Genomic DNA, 19,859 nt, shown 5'->3' with positions numbered 1-19,859 from the left:
CAACGGAGATAACCAGGTCAGCTGAGGTTCCAGGTGGTTCACAGGAGTGAGCTGGTCTACATTGTTGGATCTATATATATATATATATATATATATATATATATATATATATATATATATGTATATATATACCATATATATTTTACATTTTTAATGGGATGAATGGGGATGATTTGAACTTTTGTTTTTTTCATCATATTTTCAAAAAAAAAATTTTCACTTAACTGGATTTAATATTTTTCTTAGGGAACTTGAAGCTGCGTTTGTCTGATCGCTTGTGCTATGTACAGCCAACATCATCATCTCCTATGAACACCAGCCACAGGCTGGCATTCACATTAGGATCGTAATGACAGGCATTGGTGTTTTCAGCAGACCCTCGTCTGTCATGACAATCCATCGGCACCCCCCCATTCATCACGTCATGGACATGTCAATAGGAGTGTGGAACAAGCTGCGCCACTGTTGAAGCGCGTTAAACAGGCTAAGAGCCGTGGGCGGAGCTCCACTCCAAGCGTGGCTGTTACATGATGGCTGATTAAATCAGCTATCATGTGTGGGGATAGATGCAAGTTCGGCGTGCGAGTCTGCATCAAAGTCAGGGAGCTGACATACGACATAAGTTTATGTCCTTTGCTATAAATGGGGTTAATAGCCAACACAGTAGGAATGTTCTCTTAATTCATCAGAATAAAAAAATTCCTCTAGCTATATCTGAGTATATTTTTATGTTTAATTTTCATTTCCTTTGATGTATTTTACATCATTCTGTTATAAAACAGTGTTTATATTGTATGAAATACTCTATGCTCCAGACACATACTGAGATAAGGAATTCAGATAGTGAGCCCCGATGGGGACAGAGATGATAATGTCTGCAAAGCGATATGGAATTAATGGTGATATATAAGCGAGTAAAATAAATAAATTAAAAAAAATACTTACATATTCAGCACAGTTTACATTCTTGGAATGATTCTTTAATTCATTTTTAAAGATTTCCAAATTGCACTTCATCTTGTAAAGTAAGATAAATATGAAAAAGAATTACTTATTGTACACTAAATGCCTTCATTCGATTTATAGAAAAGTCTGTAAATGCATAAATACGTTATTCAAGTGTGCGATACCACTGAATTAAAAAGTTGCATCTACTGTATGTTTTTCTTAGGGATTGTCATTAGAAAGGAAAATGCAATTAATACCTAGAAATTGTGGTAAAACGACACAGAGCCAAAATTGGACCAATATGTATATTGAAGAGTGGTCACAACAAACAGTCATTATTATAATTACATTTTATTATAATTACATAGTAATTATAGGAGATTTGTGGTATCAACGTAGTAGTGGTAAAGCCTCCTTCACATGTCCGTGAAGTGTCAGACTGGGGTGCCAAGGGCCCACCAGTAACCAACTCCAGGTCCCCACTTTTCAGCTACATGCAAATGTGACATTATCCTTAACCACAAATTTATATAACAATGAATGAATGTAGAGTGCTGAATGCATGGTGTCATCCTTTCAGGACTGAAATCCCATGAGAAGGGTACCTCTACATGATAGATGAGTCTCCTGAAAATGGAACCCGCACCTATTACATTTTTATTGTACATACTCTCAATATCAACAACAAAAACCCTCAATGTCGCCTTGATCCACTCTCGCCTGGACTACTGCAACGTTCTATTAATTGACCTCCCCATTACTCGACTTTCCCCTCTCCAGGCTATCCTTAATGGAGCAGCCAGGGTTGTCCATTTAGCTAATTGGTATTCAGATTTGTCCACTCTTCACCAGTCATTACAATTGCTGCCTGTTCATTACAGGATCCAATTCAAAGTACTGGCTCTCACCCACAAACCTTTCCACAGTGCGGCACCCCCTTACATCCACTCCCTCATTTCTGTCTATCAGCCTAGCCAATCGCTTTTGATTAACCTCTGCACTAATCCGTACTTCCCCTCCCGACTCCAAGACTTCTCCCATGCTGCACCAATCCTCTGGCATGCTCTACCCCAAGAAATTAGCACCATCCACAACTTGCACAGTTTTACTTCCTCCCTCAAAACACATTTGTTCGGAGCAGCCTATCACGTTCCCTAATCAAGTCATTTTATGTGTGTAGCCCGTTCACTATCTCTGTCTATCCCCCACTCCCTCAAGATGGCTGGACTATCATTGTAAATACACACCTGTACTTTGTATCTCCCCCACCTCCTTGTGGATTGTAAGCTCTCATAAGCAGGGTCATCTACTTTGCTTTAATTATTGTATTGTTAATGTTGTTACTTATGACTTGTGTTTGAAACTGTTAAACTGTAAAGCGCTGCGGACTATATTGGTGCTATATAAATAAAGATTATTATTATTAATATTATGCAGTAAATATCTAAGAAAGTAACACTTTGCTAATATTGCGACCCATGGGTTGGGTCAATGTGATGTGCACCAAACAAATTGTAGATCGTGCACCTCTTTTTTAAAATCCTATAAATCTTTTATTATTTAACATTTCTCAACATTCGTTTTTAATATAATTCTTTCAATTATATGGATTTTACAAAAACCTATATATGGATCCATTTTCTTTTACAATATCATACAGCAACTATTTGTGTGTATATGTGTATTCTCTATGGTGGTCGCTAAAGTTTTTGCATATAATCTTGTTTCTTTCATGAGTGTTTGTTTACTAGTGCACAGGGTAGCAGTTTTTTACTTTGTTTTACTTGATATGATATTTTATATAATTTTATTCATGATTTTGGTATTTTTATGTATTTCCTGTCTTGGGCTCACAACATACTTATCCCTTAAGATTCAGCTATGGACAGCATCCTTATTTGCTAATTATGTTTGGATGACTGTGTAATATCATTTTCTGGCGCTCTGTGGTAATTCCTAAACCTGGCACAGTAGCAGCTGTGTAAGGCATCTGATAGAATACACCTGACTTACTAGTTTCATTCTAACTTTTTGCTCAGGCATAATCATTGAGTTCTGCTGAAACATCATAGTATGAATTACTAATACACAATTGATTCCATAAAACCCAAAATATAATGGCAAAATTGCAATTATTTTTCACCCTTTTATCGCACTTGGAACTTTTTTCCCCTTTCCCTTACTCTATAAGTTAAAATGAATGATATCCTTCAAAACTGAGACTCGTCACATGAAAAACAAGCCCTCATTTGTCTATTCAAAAAAGTGGAGGAAAAAATGGAATCGCAGAAACGTAAATTGGCTTCGTCTTTAAGGGGTAACTTATTTCACAGTTTTAGAGGAAAGAAAGAAAGAAAGAAAGAAAGAAAGAAGGAAAGAAAGAAGGAAAGAAAGAAGGAAAGAAAGAAGGAAGGAAAGAAAGAAAGAAAGAAAGAAAGAAAGAAAGAAAGAAAGAATAATAAAGAAAAGAAAAAAAAAAGACAGAATAGTAATGAAAAGGTAAAAAGGGAACTAAGGCTCCTGTAGGAGAAAAATAACTGGTCACCATGACTAATAACTAGTCATATAGACATACTCAAACTAGACGTGCTCAATATAGACATGTTGAAATAAACAAAAAGATTAAAAAAAAGTATAAGGAAAATTAGGGCTAAAGATGTTTTAGGTGAAAAAGAACTGGTCACTATGGCTCATAATAACTAAGAATTTATAAAGAGGCTGCAGAACAGAGCAAATTGTTAACAGTAAATATAGAGTAAACTTACAAAGTCATGTTCGGTTTCATTGATCACTTGAGTACGCCATTTTTTCATCTAAGCAAAAAAGTTTATATTAGATTATGAATAATGTGCAAATGTTATAGTCAGTTCGTGAGTGTAAATGTAGATCTAGAAACTTAAGAGAAAATATACAAGAAGCTAATATATATATATTACTACACATTACTAGCACTGTTAAAAATGTCAAACATTAAACAAAAAAAACTCTAAAGATCCATAAAGATGTAAAAACTAAAATCCTGTAAAGGTAAACTGTTGAAGAAGCGTATACCATTATTAAAATAAGTACTATTGTGCCTTAATTATATTTCAGATTGCAATTCATATTTAAAAAGTATGTGTTTATGTATAAAAACAACATATTAAAATAATTAAAACATACCTTTTCACTGTAAGAAAGTATTTTAGCAATTGTCTGCTCACAAGAGAGTTCTTTACATAGACTTAAGTGATGAGGTTTAGAATTTGCTCCCATGTAAGAGAAAACCAGTACCATTAGCACAAATAGGAACATGATTGATAGAGGGGACTTCTCTTTCTTCTTTGATTTAGTACTCGGACTCAGCAGTTTTATATGCTTAGCAACTTATCTTAAGTTTGGAAAATATGAGTATAATCTGATTGGATTGCTCTCCATGCTGGATGCAGCACATTGACAGTGAAAGGGACTTTTTAAACTTCTATGATTTGGTGGTGGAAACTTAGGAATTAGTCATTTGGTTAATGCATAATACACTTTGAAATGCTATTTCCACACACGCTGACCACATTCTCAGTTTAGACCAATCTGATAAAAAAAGAGGTTGGAGAGGTGTGATTTCAGAGAAAATCATATGAGTTTTAAATTTAGTTGTAGATGATACAAAACTATGTAAGGTAGTTAACACAAAGGAGGACAGTTTGCAACTACAGACAGATTTGAGTAAATTGGAGAATTGGGCTGAAAAATGGCAAATGAGGTTTAACACAGATAAGGTTATGCACATGGGAAGGAGAAACAGATGCTACAATTACTTACTAAATGGGAAACTGCTGGGGAAATCAGACATGGAAAAAGAGTTGGGCATCTTAGTCAATAAGAAGCTAAATTGGAGTGCCCAGTGTCAGGCAGCTGCCACCAAAGCAAATAGGGTCATGGGATGCATTAGAAGAGGTCTGGGGACACGAGATGAAAACATAATTTTCCCTCTGTACAAATCACTCGTCAGACCACACTTGGAGTATTGTGAGCAATTTTGGACGCTGGTGCTCAAGAAAGACATTACTGAACTTGAAAGGGTTCAAAGGCGGGCGACTAAAACGATAAATGGAGTTGGTTCACTACAATACCCAGAAAGGTTAACAAAATTAGGTCTATTTACTCTAGAAAAAGAAGACTTAGGGGAGACCTAATATATATGTTCACGTATATCAGAGGACAATACAGAGATCTCTCCAATGAACTGTTTGTACCAAGGACTGTGACAAGAACAAGGGGGCATTCTCTTCGTTTGGAGGAAAGACAATTTCTGAACCAGCATAGAAGAGGGTTCTTCACGGTAAGAGCAGTGAGGCTCTGGAATTCTCTTCCTGAGGAAGTGGTGATGGCCAACTCACTGAATGAATTTAAGAAAGGAATGGATGCTTTTCTTGTGAGTAACAGTATAGAAGGTTACGAACAACATAATATTATAGGTAGATGGTTGCCCCAGCTTAGGGGAAGGAATTTTTTTCCCTATGGAGAAAATTGGCTTCTACTCTGTGGGTTTTTTTGCCTTCCCAAGGATCAACAATGCAGAATGGCTGAACTAAAAATAGGCTGAACTAGATGGACATAAGGTCTTCCTTCAGCCTTCAAAACCATGTTACTATGTAGTTGAAACTTAAAGTGCATTTACACAGTTCAATTACCATATATACTCGTGTATAAGCTGACCCGAGAATAAGCCAAGGCACCTAATTTTGGCACGAAAAACTGGGAAAACTTATTGACTCGAGTATAAGCCGGGTATGCATTGTCCCCTCATCCCCATGCTTGTCTGCATGGCTCCTCATTCCCATCCTGGTATGCATGGCTCCTTATTCCCATCTTTGTCTGCATGGCTCCTTATTCCCATCCTTGTCTGCATGGCTCCTTATTCCCATCTTTGTCTGCATGGCTCCTTATTCCCATCTTTGTCTCCATGGCTCCTTATTCCCATCCTTTTCTGCATCGCTCCTTATTCCCATCCATGTATGCATGGTTCCTCATCCCTATCCTTGTATGCGTGACCACCATCAGAAAAGCATAAAAAAAACATTCTACTTACCCTCCCTGTGTGCCCCCGCAGCATCTTGTTCCACTGCCAGAAACTCCTGCTGCTGAGCGATGACGTGTATTCACCTCTAGAGTGGAGTGGAGAGAGGTGAATATTGATTACCTTAATGAGCAGGCACCTGTGATAATACGACCGCTGCTGGAAGCCGGCGACTGTGGCTGTAACTGTGCATGCTATAAGAGAAATGATTATTCATTGCCAGTGCAGTGAATATTCATTTCTCTTTAGCAGCGGGCATAGGCTCTAGCCGCAGCCGCCGGCTCCTGCCGCCTGTGACCCGTGGCTACGACGCTCCCCCTCCCCCGCCGTCTTCTAGGACAATGACTTATGTATAAGCCGGGGGGGCGTTTTCAGCACAAAAAAATGTGCTGAAAAACCTTGGCTTATCCACGAGTATATACAGTATCTTAGGAATTAAGATGAGCATATCTTTGAAATTTTGGGGAAACTTGTTTACTGTTCTGGCAGCAGCCAAAGGGATTTGGGGATTTGTCTGTGATCTGTCTCAGAAACCTTCAGGCAAGTGAACGAGAGGGGCACAGGATTCCATTAAAGAGTGAAGCTGGGCTAACCCCTGGACTGCTAGTTGAGAAAGTCTATCAGGAGTAAGAAGATAAGTACTCTACGGAATGGTGTCACATGGATCATCTCCCTCAGCAAATTGCCCCCCATCTCACTGTGCTAGAAGGAATACTGTGTTTTTATAAAGAGCCTTGATCTGTGCTGAACTGTGCTATCAAAAGAGACTGTTAGTCAATGTGCCTCTAAGAAGCAGCTGTGCTGTTTATGGAGCCTGTGCTTAAAGGCCCCGTCGCTGGTGAGATCGCTGTTACGTAGCAAAAGTTGTGACTCAGCAGCGATCTCGCTACCGAGATCGCTTAGTGAGACGGGGCCTTAAGAGACTTGAATTGTACTGAACGTGCTGTGACATTAAACTACACTGTTCATGTTCATGAGGACTCTATCAATTGTATCTGTGTGAGCAAGTGGATCCATCTTGTGCCTGAGAAAGCTGCAGTACATGGTCGCCCTGAGTAACAGTTCACTCAGAGTTCCAAAGAATTCATGAGAACTGTTCCACCTCTATCTGAACCTAACGGCGTGCACGTAACCTGAGTATTTAACCCATTTTGAGCTTTTAAATGCAAACATAGCTTTATTAATGTCCACGTGACCTCAACCTATCTAAATAGGAAAAAATGAATGGACTATTTAAACACAATGCAGTATCAGACTTTGAAGGCTAATTAAATTGTATAAACGGTCCAAAAATGATCCCTTTTGGGAGGCAGATGCATGTCTTGCTGGTGTTAGCCAAAGGCTGTTCGAAGAGAAGAAAACTCTTTATAGGGAGCAGAAACATGCTATCTGTTTTCAAAGTAAAGAAGCAATGCCTTGTTGTCACCAAGCATTTACAAAAATTGGCCCTTTTTATATTGATTTACCCTCACGAAAGTATGTTTTACAGCATTAGTACTTTCTAGCTCTATAGCACTGGAGATCTGAGGTTGGCAGCAGACAGCAGAAGGAGACGAACAGACGAACTAGGTTGTAAGAAGATGAGTCGAGACGGAGTTAGCAGTGTGCAGTGCCCTTTAAGGCCAGAACTATCGGGGCTGTCACCACCGTTGGCGGGGGAGGTTTCCTTGGACAGAGATATACCATTCTGTCAGACAGCAGGGGGCGTGGGATACATAAGGAGACCTGAGCGTGGGAACGGGTCAGACTTGAAGTGAAGGCGACAGGAGATAGTTGACTCCCTCTCCGCTGCTCGCGCTGACAACTCCACTTTTCCCACACATCAGTGGGCTGACCCTAAGACTGCTTGTGATGCTATTAAGTTACCATCTGTTCCAGGACTGTTGGATACCCCTGTTTTACCTGAGACCCAGGACAAACTGTTTAAAGACTACTCCGTAAAACCGTGGGCTGTTGTGGCTTGTACACGTGCTCCCGACCCATGTCTGGTGCCATTTCTGAGGAATTCACATAAAGGACTGTTTCCACGTTTCGGCACACCCAAGTCAATCAGAACTGAACCCATCAGCACTGTTGGGCACCAGTGCTACTCGTATCTCCGTAGCAGAGCCAGAGACTTTGTAAATCAGTTGAGATGCCGCCAAGAGATTTTCCAGCCTCTCCTCTGCCAGAACTACAACCGATAAGTTATCTTGTTTTGCATATTCTTTCCCTGTTATTGCCTGTTCAGTAAATCCTTGTTAACCCCTTCTCTGTCTCCAGTTACTCAATGCATCCCAATGAACTGTTTATCCCTTACAAGGTCAGCGTAGGTTAGGAGATAGGTGACAACATAGGGCCAGAAAAGACTGCCCTACCAGCAGCAGTACAGTCTAGCACTATAAAATACAATGGGCAGCAGGTAGATGTGCGATTGACGTAGACAGCAAGGAAATATGTTGCTGGTGTGGCTATGCAGTTACAGCGACAGAAGCCACACTGTAGAAAGTTAGGCAGCAAGATCTTACATTCTGGTGAGTGTTTGAGTGTTTTCTCCAAGAAAAATATGAAGTGTATGAAATCATTGATTTCACACATGTCCCTAATGATAAATTTTGTTGAAAGGTTTAGTAAGTAACGTGGGTCCCTCATCAGATTTCAGTGTCGGATCTTATAGTGAGAGATGCTCCAGTTTGCCTGTTGCATGATATAATCCATTACTGCTTTATGCTGAGTATACAGATGCATTCCATTGGGTTGCAACTTTGGAAGACCATTTTGTTTTTCCAAAGTCAGGTGGGCGTGTTTTACCACATAAGATCATTTGAAATGAGCTGACACTTTTCTAGGCATTGCCACTCCCTTCCTCAAGCGGGTATACTTGTTAAAGAAATGTACAATTAAATTCAATGTTATTTTTTTAACTACATACAGCTAGAAGTAAAGAAACGTACTGATATGCATGTAGTGCAACCACGTTTCTCCGAAAATAAGACAGTATCTTATATAATTTTTTGCTCTGAAAAATGGGTTTCGGCTTATTTTCACGGGATGTGTAATTGTTTCTCCATAAACAACAATGCACATTTATTCTTGAAAAAAAAAATCAACATTTATTAAAATATAATCATGTCATCACATTCTGGAACATCATCATAACTCTACAAACCATGAATGCCATCATAAATTTCTTGAGATCCCTTTTCCTTTTCCCATGTACAACAATCTACTCTTTACACAGGCTGATGAAGAACAATGGGGTTAGAACAGGGATGTCAAACTCAAATACACAGAGGAACAAAATTAAAAACTTGGACAAACCAACCTTGATATTTATTAAAATAAAATGTCTGCATCTGAGGAACTTTTTCCTTATCATAAAACATGGAAACAAACTTAAAGGGGTTGTCACTAGTGTTGAGCGATACCTTCCGATATTGGGAAATATCGGATTGGATTGGATCGGACCGATACCCAAAAAGTTCGGACTTACAAAGATATTGACTATGTTAAAGGGGTTGTGTAGCAATAGAGGGAGACGTTCAGAAAAGGCACATGTTGGTGGAGTGTTGGAACAGAGTGCTTCATCTAGCTTAGAGGTTGACTGAGCCCCTGACCCGGAGGACATGGCACGGATGCAGGCACCTGTATGCACAACAGACTGTGAGTAAAGCTTTGGAACTACATGCCCTGGTGTCCTCCAGTTATTCCTGCGCCAACACACTCAGCACTGCTACATCTCTGTGTCTGGCACTGCACCATCTACGTCTCTTCACTACCTCTCAATCTACACTGCCTTGGGACTACAACCCTACCTGTGGAGGGCCACAACATCATTGCTGCACCACACCATCTGTCCCAGAGGATCTGTCTGCAGCGTCGGCTTAAAATCTTCATTGCCGAACACCACAGGTGGCGTCACAAATCATTCACTCATAAAACTTAATCATCATCCACACGTTCAACAATTCACTTTTACAATGGACGCCCAGGGCCACGGACCGGGTCACAGCTACCGTGACATCTCCCATTGAAACCAATGGGCCCAGTAGCGAGTACCCCACCAACCCTGGCAGGCGATCCAACTTGGCGGAAATACATAACAGAACAGGTTGTCCGGGCTTTTCACTTAATCTCAGTGCATATCTAGGCTGCAGAATGCTGACAATAAGTAATTTACCTTCTGTGGCTAGTCTGCACAGTTTCCAAGATATCATCTCTTGCTTCTAAGATAAACGTCCAGGGGGGTGTTCTGGCATTGAAATGAGAACTTGTCGTTTCCTCCTCCCTCACTAGTTTCACTTTCCATAGATCACTGTTCAGCGTGTGTCTGGGGGAGGAGCAGCTGGGTGGCCTGCTCGCAGCCAATCACAGCCATGCCATTAGTTAACATGCCTACATTCCTAACAGGATGTGCCCACACTTCTTATTATTCCTCATTGGCTGAATCAAATCAAACTGGCTCATAGCATTATGGGAACTTCCGATTCTGGTATTCGATATGCAAAAAGTATCGGAACTCAGTATCGGAATTCCGATACCGCGAATATCGGCCGATACCCGATATTTGCAGTATCGGAAGGCTCAACACTAGTTGTCACACAAACAAAGTACATTTTAATTACCAAATCTTAAGAGACAGGCCACATGACCGGAGCATTAGGTATTTCTTGATGGGCAAGGGCACATATAAATTCATGGGGTCCCATGGCAGAAGTTCTAATTGGGCTTCACCTCCCCTTAAAAAAAGCATAATATTCGATAAGGTCACAGAAAAGCATATCTCACAACTTTGTAGCCTTTACAAAGTAATGTCCCACCTATTGAAGCCACTAGATTGTCCTTTCACTGCCTCCTTAAAGTATGATGCCAGCAAAAGTGCCCCTAAACACAGTAAGATATCCCCACTGTGAATTCCACACACATGGTATGGGGAACCTACTGTACTCCCCCACCTCAACTTCCCTGGCAAAGTATGGTGATCCTAACACAGTATTAGGCCCCAACTGTTATTCCCATACAGCCCTCCACACAGTATAATGGACCCCACATAGTCCTCCATACAGTTTAATGGGGCCCACATAGACCTCCATTAAGAATAATGGCATCACATAGTCCACTGTATGGTGTTGCGGGCCAAATATAATCACCCTACAGGTCAGATTTGGCCTGCAGGCCAGAGTTTGACATGTATGGGTTAGAACAATCACTAATAGGTCACTCTGTCCCTATACATATCATATGGAGAAAAAAGTCGACACTCAAATTGTATATGAGCAACGTAATTTTATTCAATGAATCCGACCCATAAGCAGACAGATTAAGTCCAACATTTCAGTCAAGTCAGGCCTTTTTCAAGGTATGTCTACCAAAGATAACAGAAAATATAATGGTAATTTTTTATAATGAAATATATACAAAATTATTCACAAGAAATATATGCATAATAAACAAAAGAAAAAACAAATTAAACAGCAAAAGGATATATTCATTGCTTCATAATGAAGAGGATAAGAATAAAGGGAAATTCAGCCAGATAAAACCTTATATTATGTGGATCATCCATTTAATGAAACTGTTCCAAACATTAGGCGTATCTCTAGAGGACCTTTGTATGGTGCCATAAGTAAAAGTTTATAATAGGGTAAGATCCAATCTATGTAGAGGAGGCCTCAGGGAAACAGGAAATCTCCAGAGTATTTTAATTGAATAAAAAGATAATAGACTAGAACAATTGTAAAGCCCCTGTCACAGTGAGATCGCTAGCGAGATCGCTGCTGAGTCACAAGTTTTGTGACGCAACAGCGATCTCACCAGCAATCTCGCAGTGTGTGACACGTGCGACACGTATCGTGCTCTAATGTCCTGGGCCATTGTTTGATCGTTGGTCTCCCACTGGCCAGCACGCTGCGTGTGGCAGCGGGAGACCATCGATCAGCGAGCTCCCAGCACTGTAAGCAGACGTTGGGAGCTGGTATCCAAGGTAAACAGCGGGTAACTAAGCGCGCGCGTCGCTTAGTTACCCGCTGTGTACCCTGAATACCAGCGTGCTCACGCTGGGAGCTGGTATCCAAGATAAACAGTGGGTAACTAACCGCCGTGCATCGTCGCTGGTCCTGATCGCTGGTGAGATCTGCTTGTTTGTCAGCTCACCAGCGATCATGTAGCAACACACCAGCGATCCTGACCAGGTCATATCGCTTTAGACCACAGAAGATAAGGACAGAACAGACATAAAAGAAACATAAATAAAAAGATAGTTCCCTTTAAATAAAGTATACAGAGTACAGATCATTTGTAAAATGGTAGAGTGCAAAAAATGCAAATACCAATAATTTACCTGCATGTGATAAGGTCAAAGGGTCCTTCTGTGCGGCGCAGTCGCACCGTGGCTGTATAAGCGTGGTAAGGTGGCACCCATACAAACCATGTTATCAGCAGCACATCTGCTATTGAGCTGGGCAAAGGGGCCACTGTAGTAAATTGCACCTAATTCATTAAAAGGCGCACACCACTTAATAAATTAGGAATCTTACAAGTGCCGTACTCCTCTGGCACAAATGTACATACACATGTATACACACACTGCACATACACATGTGTATATCGTCATGGCTGAAAGTGTTAGCACCCTTGAATTTGTGACAGAAAATGAAATATTTCTCCCAAAATATTGCAAAGAAACATGTTTTGTTATACACGTCTTTATTTTCTTTGTGTGTAATTTCACATAAAAGTGCAAAAATGGGCCTGACAAATTTGTTGACACCCTCATCTTAATATTTGGTTGCACACTTTTTGCATTAAATAACTGCAATCAATCCCTTTCTATAACCATCAACAAGTTTCTTACACCTATCAACTGGAAATTTGGTCCACTCTTCTTTTGTAAACTGCTCCGGGTCCCTCATATATGAAGTATGTAATTTTAAGATCTCTCCACAGGTGTTCAATGGGATTTAATGGGATCCCCAAACGTCCTCCCTGACTGAAACTGGGGCATATTTTTGGAGCAGGGCTTAAATTTCAAGCAGACTCCAAAAATCCTGTAAAATCATGGTAGGACTTGTAATATTTAGAGTGAGGAAAATAAGTATTTGATATGTGGTAAAGGCAGGTACGCGGTATGCAGTGACGAGAGACAAGACAGATGTAACTTTTGGTGGTGCTTTTATGTATATGGATGCCGATGGGGCTATCCTGAGCAACCGAACAAGATAACAACATTTGTCCTCGCAGGGACCAAACACAAAGAAACACGGTAATGAGAACACGACTAAACCGGCAAAGGCCGGTCACTATAGGGCCACGGTATGTCCGACTACGGGTCCTTAGTTACTATGTGTCACTTAGCCATCCTGACGTCCCACGACGTGCTGTCTGATGATGCTTCGGCGTCGCAGCCGCTGGGCCCAGCTACTGAGGATCTGTTGGAGGCTTCGGGCGTTCCTACGCCCAGGTGAGGTGGGGGCACAACAGGCCCTAGGAGAGTCCTTTGGCGGGGTAACCCCCGCGGAGGCAGCAGGTTATCGTCTGGTAGCGTGAGGATGGAGGCCGCAGCCCCGGGCAGGGACGAGCCGCAGTGATGGGGCCTGGGGCTGTGCTGGGAGTCCCACAGATGGCGAGGGGCAGGCCCCAGCTGCGGGCTGAAGTGGGGCGGTGGCGGCTGTGGACGGCAACGAGCAGGCCGCAGCCGCGGGCTGGAGTGAAGCGGGCAGGCCGCAGCCGTGGGCTGGAGTGAAGCAGCAACGGCCACAGGCGGCAGCTGGCAGGCCGCAGCCGCGGGCTGGATGAAGTGGCAATGACCGCGGGTGGCAGCGGACAGGCCGCAACCGCGGACTGGAGTGGAGCACTGTTCTTTGGTCGGTCTGCTCTGTGCCGTCTCCCTGGAGTCCACAGCGAGTCTCCCTCCCTTCTCTCCTGCCGCTGTCTTCCTCTCTGGTGGCTGCTGGAGGCTCTTGCTCTCTGGCACGCTTAAGATCTCCTGCTCCTCCTCTGCTGATCTGCTGACTCACTCTGACTCACGTCCTCCGCCACTTTTATAGTAGCTCCTCCCCCAGCCTTCCCAGAAATCTCTGTGGTCCATCTCCTAATTGTGTCCCCCGGAAACAGTCTCCCTAGGAACCTTGGTGATGGCCCCCTTGGTTCTGGCCCGGATACAGAGCGGGGACCTCTCCTCTTACAGATACACTGCTGATTTTGCAAGTTTTTCCACCTACAAAGAATGGAGAGGTCTGTAATTTTTATCGTAGGTACACTTCAACTGTGACAGACAGTATCTGAAGAAAAAAAGTCTAGAAAATCTCATTGCATGATTTTACATATTTAATTTGCATTTTATTTAATGAAAAAAGTATTTGATACAATAGAAAAGTAGAACTTAATATTTGGTACAGAAACATTGATTTTAAATTACAGAGGTCAGACATTTCCTGTAGTTCATGACCAAGTTTGCACACACTGCAACAGTGATTTTGTTCCACTCCTCCATACAGATCTTTCAGGAATCAGGGCTGTCGCTTGGCAACATTGAGTTTTGGAGACCAGCTTGGTCACTCCAGGACCTTGAAATGCTACTTATGGAGCCATTCCTTAGTTGCCCTGGCTGTGTGTTTAGGGTCATTCTCATGCTGGAAGATCCAGCAACAGCCTATCTTCAGTGTTCTTACTGTGGGAAAGAGGTTATTGGCCAAAATCTTGCGATACATGATGCATGATCTCATCCATCCTCCCTTCAATACGATGCAGTCGTCCTGTCCCCTTTGCAATAAAGCACCCCCAAAGTGTGATGTTTCCCCCACCATGTGGATCACCCGCCAGGGCAGTGGGGTTACTCGGTACCGGGCCGGTGTCTCAGAGGGATGTGTCACAGTGTCGGTGACCCGGGCCGTGGGTGTTAATGCGAAAGGGGTGAAATGTGGCTGAATAAAGTTTATAGGTGGATGATACGTGACGCCACCTGTGGTGCTCGGCAATAAAGGGGTTAAACCGACGCTGCAGACAGATCCTCTGGGACAGATGGTATAAGGCAGCAAGATGTAAGGGCTCCCCACAGGTAGAGCTGTAGTACCAGGGCAGTAGTAATAGATGTTGAGGAAGAGGGTGCAGTGTTATGCACAGAGATGTAGCAGTGCTTAAGGGGTTGCAGGAAGAAGGCACTGACACAACAGGGTGCAGTTTCCTTTACCTTTACTGTGCTTTGTAAGTGCAGTCCAGGATTCAGATTACAGATGGAACTAGAGCTGATCAGCCTGAAAGCAACTTAGGAATCTCTCTATGCAGATGGGATGTGTAGTCTCCTTTCTAGCGCTTATCTGAGACACTTGCAGTACCGAGTTACACTGAAGTTCCTCTTGCTTGCTCGCTCTCTTTTAGAACTCCCCTCGTATGGCAGACAGCCGTAGCCTCCTTTTTCTGGCTCACACAAGTTGCTGCTGTGCCTCCGAGTCTTAGTTGGGAACAGGGCATTTACAGCTTCTCGCTTCTCCGGTTTCTGCTGCAGGACCATCAGTATTCATACAACCTCGGATACCGGACTCCGGACCATGCGCTTACAGCTAGAAGTGAGCCTGAATTCAGTTCAATCCTCCAGCTCCTCTCTCCACATCTGCACTCTTTTTCCTTTCCACAGAACTGAACTAACTTCCCTTTCCTGGCCCCAAAGAGAAGCTCCTCCCCCAGTTTGGTTCAGAGCTCCCTCTGCTTGCCTGGAGTGGGAACGGTGCTGTGTGCTGGATTTACCTGACAGAGAGATCCTTCATTGCTTCCAAGCATGACATTACACTCCCTAGGAGGAAGGTAGTGCCACTGTGGCGACCATTCTCCTGGGGGCGCCACACATGCTTCATGGTTGAGACGGTATTCTTGGGGTTGTACTCATCCTTCTTCTTCCTCCAAGCATAGCGATTGGAGTTAATACCAAAAAGTTATATTTTGGTCTCATTTGACTACATGAGCTTCTCCCATGCTTCCTTTGGATCATCCAGATGGTCATTGTTGAACAAAAAATGAGCCAGTACATGTGCTGGCATGAGCAGAGGAACCTTGCGTGCCCTGCAGGATTTTAATTAATGACGGCATAGTGTGTTACTAACGGTAATGATTAAGACTGTGGTCCGAGTTCTCTTCAGGTCATTGACCAAGTCCTAATGTGCAGTTCAGGGCTGATTCTTGACCTTTCTCAAAATCATCCTTACCCGGTAAGGCGAGATCCTGCATGGAATACCAGACCGAGGAAAAATTCCAAAAACTGTAGGAGAGATCAGCGCAAATAGGGTCTTATCTGAGAAATACAGTAAGCTTTTATGCTCAGATTAAGCTTACCTGTTTAATCCATTCAAAAGGCATATAATGTAAAGAAGTCCGCTGCAGTGGACCCAAGGGTCAGCAAGTGGCCATCAGACATCAAGGTGTAAAAGAGTTGGTGGACAGATTCCATGCTACTGACAAAATTGAGATGCATATCCAAGTGAAGGAAAATAGTATGAGATTCAATGGCTAGCACACGATAGGTACGGGGGTATGGTGCTAGTGAAGGAGGCTCATGAGTCCCACATAAATGTCTATTAGAATCACTGCACACATGCACTTAAGGAGTATTTTCTTATTAGTGAAATTTATTGAAAGCAAGTGCTCTTATAGTGATTGCGACAGAATGACGTTTCGGTCATTCAAGACCTTGATCACATAAGTCGCTGAAAAAAAACGGAGATATATACAATCAGGTGTTGTTGTTACATATATTACATATTTACATTACATTTACAACATAATATATATGTCTAGTATATCCATGTCTGACATCTGGTGATGCTCATAGGAGGAATGCCAAGACTATGGTAAATGTGAAAGTATTAACATATAAGTACTGAGAGAGAGATCGGAGGGCACAGATAATTGCATCATTATACAAAGTCAATAGACATGTGTGGAAAAAATATTGAAGCATAAAATAACAAGAGGACATGTATACCCTTGAACAATGTAGTGGTTCATGAAGGATGTGGTCCTTATGATCAAAAATAGGGACAGTGAGTATGTCTGGATAGAGGGATTTGTATGTTTACATTAGAATGAATGGTTACTTATAATGCCTGGTGATAAAGAATTTTTGCTAAATATAAGTGACTAATAGCATGGTTGTATTTAAAACCCTGTGGTGTCATAGAACCGGCTAGAGAAATCTAGTATCATCCCCATTGGTGAAAATGGTATAGTGATAAGGTTATAAATATTTACCCGTAGTAGTTCTGAACTAAGGGCTGTCCTGAATTAGGTAATGGTCACTTATGCCTTTAGGTTAGCCAGGGTCAGAGCGGTCGCTCTATGTGGCTGTGGAGGTAAGTTGCATAAACATTAGCCTGTGTAAATAGGTGGAAAAAAATGTACTTAACTTAATTGACTGGGTCATCATGGTTCACTCACGGTGGTGGCGAGACGCTGGAGTGTGTTAACACTCAGTTGTAGCAAGGAGGAGTGACTAGGAGCGATGTTCATAGCTCCTTTTAAACATGTTTTGTCCATGTGACAGGAAATGACAATTGCTGGTCTCAGGACAGGATGTGACATCACCGCACATGCTCAGATGAAGTGTGAGGCTCATGGTGGCGGCCATGTTTTTGGTTGAAAAAGTCATGTGATCGCAACGGGTCACATGACTATGTGATGATAAAAAACTTATTTTATCATAGTAAATAGTGTGGGACAATGGTTCAACAACATTGAACCAGTGTTATGGTCAATATAAGCTAAAATACATTATGTATCGGCCATAAAGATGTTACTGGGTATGGATGCTAGTATGCCGAAGGTCTGATGATAAATATGATATATGTTGAGTACAGTGTATATGATGATAGACATTATGATCATAATACATCAGAAAACAAGTAGGAGTCCAAACTTAAGGTTAAAGGAAAGCAATCAAAGAAAGGGAAAGGAAACTTATGGCCAAAATACTAATGGTATGCTTAATCTTACCAGAGGGTTATGTCGTGCCCTGTTATTTGTATACATTAGGTGACCTAGGAAAGAATGTCAATTGTTAGTTATGCCACTCTATTTCACGATTAAGACCCCTAGGAGCAAGGGTGTCGAGTGTGTATATCCAATAAGTTTCACGCTCTTTCAAGAGTTTGATGTGGTTACCCCCTCTTCTGGGTCTGTGTACTTTTTCTAACACTTGGAAGCGTAATTGTGAGATGTTATGTCTGGCTTCTTTGAAATGGGCCAGTAGGGGTAGCCAGGTGTATTCACATCTGATTGCAGATTTATGGCTAGAAATCCTCCTCCTAATTGCCTGTATTGTTTCCCCTACATATAACAGTCCACAAGGGCACTTAATCACGTAAACAACAAAATTGGAATTACAAGTGTAGAAGTCCTTTATGGGGTAGGATTTGCCTGTCCGGGGATGTGTGACTACATTGCCTCTGGTGACATTTGAACATGACATACAGCTAAGACAGGGATAAGTACCTGTCCTCCTTTGACCAGTGAGGGTAAGCGAATGGATGGTTTCCTTAGTCCCTATGTCCGCTCGTACCAATCTGTCCCGTATGTTTGGGGGTCTCCGCAGACACATCAAGGGGGGGTTTTTGAATGACTCAACCCTGGGGTATGATCTTGTCAATAGTGGCCAGTGTTTGCGGATCAAATTATGTACCCTTAGTATGGAGGGATGGTGGTAATGGACAAAGGGAAGCCTCACAGGTTTTGTCATGTCACTGGGCGATGTAATGTCAGTGCGGGCTCTATGTAGTTCATCAGTGAGTAATTTTTTCGGGTAATTTCGGCTGCCAAATTTATTGGACATTTCGATTAAAAGTGTGTCTCTAATTGTGGGGTCGGAGACAATTCTTTTGACTCTCTTAAATTGTGATCTTGGCAAGCTCTTGCTAGTTGCTTGTGGGTGACAGCTGTCATATAGGAGGAGACTATTGACATCTGTAGGCTTTGAAAAAATGTCTGTAGTTAAATATCCCCGGTCATCTTTTATTACTCTTGTGTCCAGAAAACTGATGTTATTGGCGTCATGGGATAGTGTGAATTTGAGTTCAGGTCTAATCTGATTGATGGAGTTAAAGAAGTCAAGGAGGCTGTCCTGGGGGCCGTGCCATATGCAGAAGATATCATCGATGTATCTTAACCATACAAGAGCCTGTTGCTGAAAGGTGGGATTGGGGTATATATGGTCTCTCTCAAACCTATCCATATAAAGATTTGTGTATGCGGGGGCTACGTTCGAGCCCATCGCAGTACCCCGTATCTGTACATAAAAGTCATCTTCAAAGAGAAAGTAATTTTCACGTAGTACCAGGTTTAGTAGATCAATACATAGGTTTCTTTGTTTGGTATCGGTGTTAGCCTCCTGGTGGGTAAGGGAAACTGCCTCTATACCTTTGTCATGTTCAATGGAGGTGTATAAGCTGTTAACATCCAATGTACACAAGATACTATTAGGTGGAATGGGTCCCAGATGCTTCAATTTTTTAAGAAAGGAGCTAGTGTCTAGAAGGAATGATCTGGTCATGTGGGCATGTGGAGTCAACAGCTTTTCTAAAAATACAGACAGTGGACTTAAGACCGAGTCAGTGGAGGCCACAATAGGGCGTCCTGGTGGATTATGGAGGTCCTTGTGGATTTTGGGAAGTATGTATATGACGGGGGTGATTGGATGTATGTTGGATAGGAAGGTTTTGGTCTTGGTATCAATCGTCCCATTTCTTATGTATTCGTTTGTGATGTTGTCTATTTTCCTACGTATGGAAAATGTGGGGTCAATCTGGACTCGTTTATAGGTCAAGGTGTCGGTCAGCTGTCTCCTAATCTCCTGGATGTACTGAGTTTTATTCATAACCACGATTGCTCCACCCTT

Source organism: Dendrobates tinctorius, unplaced genomic scaffold, assembly GCF_039654945.1.
Source record: "Dendrobates tinctorius isolate UK_male_01 unplaced genomic scaffold, ASM3965494v1 ptg000001l, whole genome shotgun sequence".
Taxonomy (NCBI): Eukaryota; Metazoa; Chordata; class Amphibia; order Anura; family Dendrobatidae; genus Dendrobates; species Dendrobates tinctorius.
The sequence above is the reverse complement of the archived record's forward strand: the minus strand, read 5'-3'. Positions refer to the sequence as shown.